Raw genomic sequence first — 10,170 nt, forward strand, 5'->3', positions numbered from 1 at the left:
TTAGCACAGTGGAAAGCTGCATGTGGATAAGATAAGATACAGCCCTTGACTTGAAGAGATTGTTGTTTAGAAGAAGGGGGTAAAATGATGTATCAGTAAACTTGACCGTAATTACTAGGAGAAGCGCTGAGCTCTACAGAAGAGATCCAAACAAAGCAGCACGAGGTGAGAGGAGTGGGTCTCACGCTTTATGATTTGGTCACTAACTTATTGCATTTTAAATTACCTGCTTACCATATATGATATTTTATATAAATTATATATTTTGCTTTGTACTAAGATGATCATATAAGTAAAGATGAAGTATGCTGTATATTTGAGGTGCTTTTGATTTTATGAAATGACTACAAAAATCCCTTCCTTGCTCTGTGAACAGACGTTTTCAGTCATGGTAATGTGATTTCTGTATCAGATCTAACTGAACACTAAGTTTTTGCATCAAGAGTATTGTCTTAAATTTTATATTGGGAAGAAAATGTACATGTGATTTACTTTTGTTTACAAACTCCTATTATTCTTATTTTTTAATTTGTCTGCTTTTTGTAGAAAAGCATGGCATACTTTCTGAGAAAAGGAAAACGTTAGAGAGTTATTTTAAAATGCTAGATGAAGGCTATCCTGATATCTATCCAACATATCATAGGTGGCAATAAGCTGAAATAAATGAAAGATAGATAGGTAGAACACTTCCCTGTGGAATTTCAAGCTCTGAAGGTGGCTTTCCATAAATCAGTGTCTGACACATGTGCTCGGGGAGATGTTATATGTCAGCTGCTATGTTACATAACAGCAGTAACTATCAATTTATTTATTATTTATTTTTCAGTGATTATAAATAGATGTTAAAATATATACTTCCCATACTTAGCAGACCATTTGCTGTCCCCCTGAGGTACATGTATAAAAGCTTAGAGATGCTTCAGTTATAGGTTGAGTTGACATTCGTCCCTCATATATGACTATGTTAGAGGAGGCGTCCCAGAAGACAGTCACTTTGAATGACATGTAGAGTCTAGAATAGAGTTGACTTGGAGAAGATAGAAAATTCCATATATGCTTGTTCATTGCCCTGAAGGCATGGAGTGTACTGGGGGGATAACAAAATGTTTGTTATACTATTCGATACCATTAAAAAAGAATTATGAGGTATTAGAACCAGAATAGGAGACACATTGAGTATTTTTTTACAGATAAGTATTTAGAATGTAATAAAGTAGACTTTGGAGGTATAATATTAAAAGATTCAAATTACATCTAATATTTCTTTTTCTTCTTTAAGAGAGTGGCTTTTCATTGTCTGCATTTCCTTCTGTATTCACTTGTTATTGGAAATTTCCATTTACTAGTAGATGGTTCAGTGGTTAAGAGCACTGCCTGCTCTTCCTAAGGTCCTGAGTTAAATTTCCAGCAACAACATGGTGGCTCACAATGATTTGTAATGCGATCAGGTGCCCTCTTGAGGAAGACACTTGGTTAGTCATGCTCATCAACTTAGACCATAAAACTCAATATGGACTAGCTCAAGAGAACTGCCATATACTGGCTGCTCATATGTGCTTCAGCATTGCCACGGCTTAAGTTTCTTCATTTTTTTTTGGCAGATAGAACTTAAATGAGTTGAACATCGATTAAATTAATTTAAATGTTTGTTAAATGCCAGAAAAAAAAGATTTAAGTCAAAGCTAATGAAATCTCAAAGAAGAGTCATAGAATGGAAATAAAAACCATCTAGTGAAGACCATCTAGTGAAGGATGAAGGAAGAATCCCTGTTGACTTAGTTTCCACTTTGAGTAAGTAAGAGTAAGAAGAGATGAAGGAAATTGAGAATGATTAGAAAAGAGATTTGAAGAGTCTCTTTGATTTGGCTAAAGACACCCACAGTAATGCATGAGCATGGGAGATGAATTGGAATGATCATGAGCGGCGTGAATAGGATTAATGGGGGAACTGCTTGAAATAACATTAAATGTGGCCTTGAAGAAACACCTAACTAACCCAATAGCTCCATGGAACCTGAGACTAAGGATTCTTCTTTTGGGCTTTTAACTCCCTTATTAATGTCTTTGTCAACTAAGAGTTTCTTTATAACATCTTTTTCATCAGGCAAGTAAATTAATATATTTTCAAATCAGATATGAATAATCTTAGGAAGCCGATTTTTAAAAATGTCTGCGAAGAAAGCTTAGGGATACCTACCTAAGATAAAACTGATAATTAAGCATATTCTTAGAATACAGAGAAATGGTAAGCTCTGCATGTTGGTGTACACCTGCAATCTCTGCAGGAGGGACATGGGTTCAAGGCTTTCCTGTGATACATGCTAAAATCTACCACAAAATGAAAATAAACAGAATAACATAATTGAAGTGAGAGAAGGGTTACTGAATGTAGAATTACAATTGAAATGAAAGTGATGTAATCTTTGGAGGCCACACACAAGGTCACTACGTTTGAGTGATTTTGAGACTATAGACTAATCAGTTCCATGAATTGATTTTTCCAGCTTGATATGATAGATAATGCTTTGTAATGAGCAAAACACACACAAAAAAGGTAGAATTTATAAATGAACATAGAGCAACTATTATTATTACTGACAAAAAAATCACAGATCAGGGGTTGGGAAGTAATTTGAGGGGCTGAGGTAGGAAAGACAGAAGTGTTTCTGCAGGATTGGTAACCGTATTGTACCTAGTAGAAGAAAAAGAGACAGTGATGTATAGTGTATGTTTTAGAAGTCACACAGTGTGTGCTGATTTACTGTTTGTTTTGTTTTAGACTTGGACAATGTACGGAGTATTCTAGAAGAAAACAACCTTGTCAGACCCACATGCGACTACAAAAGTCATTGTCTTTTTAGGAAATTGGTGGATTTGATCTTGGCTTTCACATGTTTTAAATGGAATTCCACAGAAAACACTCAACAGTTTAAGAAATCAGCTTATGTAACAGAACACTGTTGGGCCAACTTGCAAACCCAGAATGGTTGGTTGTTAAATACATGACAGCATGAAGTAAGAATACTCTGGAAGTAGGACCAACAGCTTAGGAAAAGGGTATGCTCATGGAATTTGTTTTTGTCATGGTATAGACATTAGAGGATAAAGGATAGGATTCAGTATTAAGGTAGATTTCTCATAAATATTGACAAATGGAAGGAGGCTAGCAGAATCCCCAACAGAAGTATCTGACACTTAGAACAGGCAGTAGCTACTAAGAGCTGCCCTTGCTCTGCAGCCTGTTCTTCAGGCTGAAGAACACTTTAGGGCTGACATATTTTGCAGGTTGGGAATGCAGCCCTAAAGGAGAAGATAGAAAGAAGATTGGTGAGAGATAGGGATAAGAGAGAAGAATTTGGGAACTGTGAGGCCATTTCCCACTTATGGCTGAATCTTCCCTGTAGTCTGTTTTTAAAGGTTGTGTTCTAATCTGTGTATTTACAGCACTCAGAAGGATCAAGTGTTCAAGGCTTAGTGAGTGAGGTCTAGCTTTGGCTATATGCAACCCCATCTTAAAAAAATAAAGAGGGAGAAGGGAAATAGAAAAAAGAATAAATCAAAAATATTAATGAAACGTATGAAATAATAGTTTATTTCATAATAATAAAAATTATAAAATAGGAAAAAAGAATAAGTCAAAAATATTAAAGAACTTATGATTTAAAAAAGTATTTAGAGAGTTCAGGAAATAAAAACTTGAAATCTATGAGCATAGGTTAAAATAACTGTGACAAACTCAGTAAGATAGGCCCAGGTTATACAATAGTACTTATGTTTAAAGTACTGTTTAGTCCTAATGGATGGTAATCAAGTATTCTCTATGTACAGTGAGCCAAAAGGAGAGAAAATTATTCTCAAATGCAGTGCTTAGGATTTAGATAAAATAGGAAGGAGCTGATTATTAGATAAAAATTATTAGATTATTTAGATAAATATGGGGCTGAGAAGGGCAGATTACTGTGGAAGGATATGGGATTTTCTACTTGGGAGGTCTTAAGGAACAGCCTCTCAAATGTCAAGCTAATGTAAAATTCATTTCGGAAGACTGGAGAGTAGTGGTGGAGATGGGTCAATTGAAAGGCGTGGGAGAGCAACATAAACACTAAAGAGATCTCATGGTCATGAAGTACAACTATTATCTTAAATATAATCCATGTTATGAGTAGAATTAGAAAACCATTGAGAAATAATATTGTGTTGTGGTTTCTTATTATGTTTCTTCCTTCTGCTTTAATCTGGGCAGAAGTTTGGGAAGTTGCCAAACAGGCTATAACTATCTATTGTTGAAACTTAAGTCTCTTTATATAATAAGCTCTCAGAAAAACCAGATGGAAATGCTGGGGGAATTTTTGTTTTGACAAAGAGTAATAACAACAATTTCACTTTTCCTCTAGTTTATTCATTTGTTTGTGTTCAAGCAGTTTGGAGACATGGCAGCAGAACTAGATGCTGCGGGGGGCAGAAGTAGGATCAAATGTGGTTTCTGGCTTCTAAGGGTGAGTGATCACTTAAACTCATGCTTGGATAAGTAAGAAAGATAATTTATACTATGCTACCAGACAAGAGTTACAGGATTCTGTGATGTGGGCTATTTGTAGCGGAAGAGTTGTATTGTGGTGTTTATGGGTTGCAGAAGTAATAGAGGAGGCGGATTTTCAAGGATGAGAAAGAATTAAGGGGAATATGGAGAGGCATTTGTGGGCAGACGTGGAGCAGTGACAGAGTTGAGATTTTATATTTACCTCAGTCTCACGTCTAAAACTCTGGAAAGACTTTGCAACTGCAGTAAGTTCACAGTGGTTCATGTATCACTGATATCTTCAGGATTTGTTCTCCACCTCCTACTGCCGTTTGTGCTCTCTTCCTGTACACCCGTTATATTCTTTGTTTTAGTCCTGCTTATTGCTACAGGCAGGTGGAGTAGGGGAACACGATTAAGAAAGACTGTCTTTGTTCAGTGGTATGTAAGTTCAAATCTCATTTTCCCCTCATTCTGCCATTTTTTTCACCCTATAGCCTGCCCTGTGCTTCCCAATCCAAGCCTTTTACACTTATCTCTCCTCACAGATGGATATGGTATGGAGGTAGGCATGTGTTTTTCATTTTATACTACCATGCCCATAGTTTCCCAAGGTTTGTAAATATCTAAGTGAGTGACTGTCGTGAGCAAGGAGGTAGATACACATAGTTAGTATAACAAAAGTTCTGTTTTATTATCCTGACGGTCATCACACAAGTTTCACACTCTAAATTCCTAACTAAGGTCCTAGGCCCAAGGCTGCTCACCCAGATGACATCTTCGCTGAAGGTCAGGTCCAGTTTCTAACAGAAGTGTCCGATTCAAGGGTTGGAATCGTGGGACAGATTCACCAACCACAGGGAGAAAAAGGTGGTGTTTTTCCAGATGTGCAGAATACAGTATTACTCTTGATCTCTGCTTATATACTGTTCAGTGGACTCCATGGGGTTCTAGGAGTGTGTCCACTTGTCATGAGTGAGTGCTGTCACTAGGTTCTTGTTATCAGGTACAACAGCCTTGAGTGTTAGTGGGGATCGAACTAAGTTGTTCTTACATGTCTAAAAGGCATTTATAATGCTCTTTATGTTAAATACCTTGGTCCTTGAGGCAGACACAGTGATGTTGAAGACTACATGTAAGAATTATTGACAATTTCATGGCAATTTGTAACAGAAAAAGGAAAAAGCATACAGTAAATATTTCAATCACTAATAAATAAATGCAAGAAAATTAATCTCAGGTACTGAAACATACAACTATTAAAAACATAGCCAAATCATTGTAGATAGTATTGCTTTGATCCATATGGCATATGCATATTTTCCCAAATTTATATTTTCTCTGAGTTTGGTATGCACCAAGATGAAAAACACATTCAGTAATAAAAGGTAATAAAAGTAATAAAAGGTAATAAAATCACCTTCAAACAAAAATGTCGTAAGGGGGGGCATAGCAGGGTTGAAATTGTAGGACTCTGAGCTGGGCCAATCATAGTAGAGCATCCTTCTAACCTTATCAGTGTCAAGTAGGAGCATGACCATGGGCCAGGTATTTCTTCTTTAATTAATGAAAAGAACAACTAAGATTTCAGTAAGTTTCATAACAGTGTTTGATCTTGTTTCTTGGTTATGTGAATGCTAATATTATAAAAAAGCAAATGGTGAGGAAAAAGCATCAAGAAATGGAATGAGTCTCCAGAGGCTCCATCCTGGGTCTAAGATAAATGTATATACACCATCTCTTTTTGGCAAAAATGGCAGTTACTGGTGGATAGAACCAAGAATCCACAATACAATATTCCTGGATTGGGGTGTCACCATGGAGATGAAACATCTCCTGAAGAAGTTTCTCCAATCATGACTTTCACAGATGTGTCTGCCAGAATCATAAATGGCTAGCTGGTTTGTTCCTTTTTGAATGATAGTGGTCTCTGGATCTTGTCATAATTCCTTCTAAAATGAAGTTTATTAAACAAGTCCAAAATAATCATAAGAAATTTATATGCCAGGAAGGTCAAAGTAATGTGTTCAGAAAGACAAAATCTCTACTTTATCAGTGGAATAAGTTCCATATGGGGAAGCAAATATAGTCACAGCTAGATATCCTACCAATCACATCAAATAAAGAGCATTTTTAAGGTTGTTAACTTTATGGGTATAGGCAATAGTGTCCACTTTGAGTACAGATAATGAATGCTGGACTCTGTCTGGCTGTCCTCCCAGGGTTTCAATAGCCCTAGTAATTTCATAATCCATTGACTGTAATTGTGGTGTATTAAAGGAGAAAACAGTGGGGTTTCCCTAGCCTTTCTTACCAAGTTATCTTTGTGCTCATTATTATATAAAGTACCTGAGTCAAAAACATGTCTCTGTTTAAACATTAGGCTAGAGATCTTGAGCATGGTTACATGTCCCAAGAAATGAACTAAAACTTTAGAAGCATTGTATGTAGTTACACAACCAGGTTCAACAGAATAAAAAGTGCAGTCCAAGGTGCCCATGGTGATGTTATAGAAGTCCACTGGGAGGTTGAAGATTTTTGTAGAGCTTGTAGTGAAGTGTCCATTGCCAAGGTCTGCGACTTGATTTACAAAGACCAAAAGGGTCAGTTCTTGTATTTGTAGCTCATTGGACAGAGAGTGGGTGATCACAAACATGTTGGAACCAAGTGAGATGATATGCTTCTCTGGATAGTAGACATCTTCTCTACTAGTATAACTAGTGTATAAGAAAGAATCGGTGGTAATAAGAAATTCATCCCCTAAGTGTCTTAGGCAGTGGCATGTATGAGAATGTCCATATAGAGTAGCAAAAAATGTGTTTTGTAGACTTTTACAGCTGATAGTTTCTGTGGCTATGTAGATCAGTTCCTTACTTGGAACTGGCATATCAAGCTCTGTTATTTCAGACATCAATGCAGATATAGCTGACATTAGAAATCTTACTGGATTTCTAATTTCAATGAAGAATCCATTGCTCACACCAATAGCTTTGCTGCAAGTCCAGTAGAATCTTGTAGACCACCATTTCTGTACCTCGACCTGTAGAAGAGAGCTGATATAGGTCTGTGGCTACTCTTTAAGAAAAAAAAATCTTGTTTGGAGGCATTATTCTCTCTGTTCCTCTGAATAAGTTTTAGCAGATAATTCTGAGAGTTCTGGTTGGCTACAGCTGATCTCTTCAATTTTTTAGCTGCATATTTGTTAGTATATGCCAGTGATTGCTTTAATAAATGAAGTTCCAGATGAAGGCCTGTAATCAGTTTGTGCGTAGCAACTAGTTCATCAGACAAAACATTAAAAACCAATGCTTGTTGTCTAGTAAGATTCCTATTGTCTGCTATATCTGCACTGATTTCTAAAAGAATGGATGATGAAATGCCAGTAAAGAGCATACCAAAATAGTAAGGGGCCAACCAACATAGCCACAGACCATCAGCTGTAAAGGTTTTCTTGCAGCAAACTTATTTCCTGAGAAGTGAAAGAAAATTGCATTCTCCTAAATTCAGGCTCAGAGCCAAGTTCTTTAGGTGTGAGCCATGATTTGAGGTGAGATCTTCTGTATCCTAGGTATAATTATAATATTAGTCTTGCTGGTAGGCTAAGGTCAGGCATCATTATGGATGCTTTGGTAACTATAGGTGGGGTGGTAGCAGGGTTGACAAATGCTGCCTTACAGTGATCTGTGAAGAATTTGTTATCCTGGTCACATTCTCCTCTATCAAGGATGCATGGTGTTAGGCTGATTCCTGATTCCGCAGGATTTCCACATTACGGGGAAGATATATTCATCATCAAGTTGAGGTCCTTTGTGTAGTGTTCTTGCATGTGATATTGAGTACGGGCTTATGAGACACAAAGTCTTCAATCCCTTACTCCTTTGGCTGAGGTAGTGAAAAAAATCATATATAAATAATAGGGAAATCCTGGGTGTATATTTTTCAGTGTTCTAGTTTGGAAAGATCCATACCTGAAGTTTTCCACTAATGTAAGTTTCTATGGTCTGAATTTTCAGGTGATATCTTGGAACAAAGGAGTCATAGGACCTAGGGCATCCTCTGGTTGCAAATTGTATCATGTCTACTCTTGAGTGGATGTAATCAGTTTGGTAGTCGGTATAAGACCAGGTTGAAATTTCAGCAGACTTGGAACTAATGTTCTATATTCTGGGAGGAAACTACTATGAGATGTTCCTGGCAGTATATCTAGAGGAATTAGGAAGCTTACTATTTCATTGTTATGTAGTGTATGTATGGTAATATAGCTCTAATTTTTTCCTCATTTGTGAAGCAAATATTTTGTTTTTAAAGATGGGTTCCAGTGTGTCATTGACAATTAGTGGAGTTTATTGTTGCTTTGGTTTCATTCTGTTCCTTAAAAATGTGCCAGTAATATAGTTGTCAAGTAGTAAATGGTCTGAGTGTGGTGGATGAAAGAGAGTGGTAGTTCATCTGGGTTACTCCAATGTATCTTCCACCACTTAGAGCTGTTATTTTGTTTGCCTTGTATTTGATTGTGTTGTGGTGGCCCAGGTGAAGTTGGAGCCATTTTTTTTTAACAGACTTAATTCACTTTTATTTTCCTTGTATAAAACCCCTTATGTGGTGGCCACAGCTGGAGCCTGGGTCCTCTGAACAGAGACTCTGGTGTGGGTTTTCACAAGATGCTCAGTGAATTCCTGATAAGGAGACTTGGTGAACACAGTCTTTTTCCAAAGGTCAGGGGTCAGGTAGCTGTAGGTCTTAGAGATGGCATCAAAGGTGGCCTTGGCAAAGTTGCCCAGGGTGGCAGTACAGCCCCTGGCTGATGTGTAGCAGTCATCAATGCCAACCACCATCAGTAGCTTCTTGGGCACAGGAGCAGAGACTATGCCAGTGCCTCTGGGGGCAGGGATGAGACGCACCAGCACAGAACCACAGCGGCCTGTCACTTTGCAAGGAACAGTGTGGGGCTTGCCAGTCTTGTTCCCTCAGCAGCCTCTCCGCACAGGGACAATGGAAAGCTTGGCCAAGATGATGGCCCCTCGGATGGCAGTGGCTACCTCCTTGGAGCACTTGACACCGAGACCTACGTGACCATTGTAGTCCCCAATAGCGACGAAAGCCTTGAACCTGGTCCGCTGGCCTGCCCTAGTCTGCTTTTGCATGGGCATGATCTTCAGAACCTCATTCTTTAGGGAAGCTCCCAGGAAGAAGTCAATAATCTCAGATTCCTTAATGGGCAGGGAGAACAGGTAGATCTCCTCTAGAGACTTGATTTTCATGTCCTTAACCAGGCGGCCCAGCTTGGTAACGGGAATCCACTCCTTGTCTTCAGCTTTACCTCAGCGAGCCCCGCTGCCTTGGCCACGGCTTTGACCATGGCTCCGGCCCCTCAGATCGCCTCCTAATCCTGGGCCCCCTGGGTCCTCCGGGCCCTCCAGCTGCACTGGCATCATCCGCCATTTGGTGTTTTCTAGAAGAAGAAGAAGCAAGTTGGAGCCATTGATGGACTGCAAGGCAATTTGAATGAACTTGCCATCATAAATCCAGTATGAATCAGATTATTTTGTTGAGAAGTCTTTCCATATGCAGAGAGTTACATTAGTCAACACATTAGTCCAATTTGCATTGATTGATACCCATCTGAAATATTCTATTATGAAGGTTTGCGC

At 38.2% G+C, this 10,170-nt stretch overlaps 1 pseudogene; it reads right to left on the bottom strand.

Moving 5' to 3' along the window:
- Positions 1–9,064: 9,064 nt before the first annotated feature.
- Positions 9,065–9,961, bottom strand: LOC121455969 (annotated as a pseudogene).
- Positions 9,962–10,170: the final 209 nt, after the last annotated feature.

Source organism: Microtus oregoni, unplaced genomic scaffold, assembly GCF_018167655.1.
Source record: "Microtus oregoni isolate MIOR12 unplaced genomic scaffold, Mior012 000014F_ref0000157, whole genome shotgun sequence".
NCBI lineage: Eukaryota > Metazoa > Chordata > Mammalia > Rodentia > Cricetidae > Microtus > Microtus oregoni.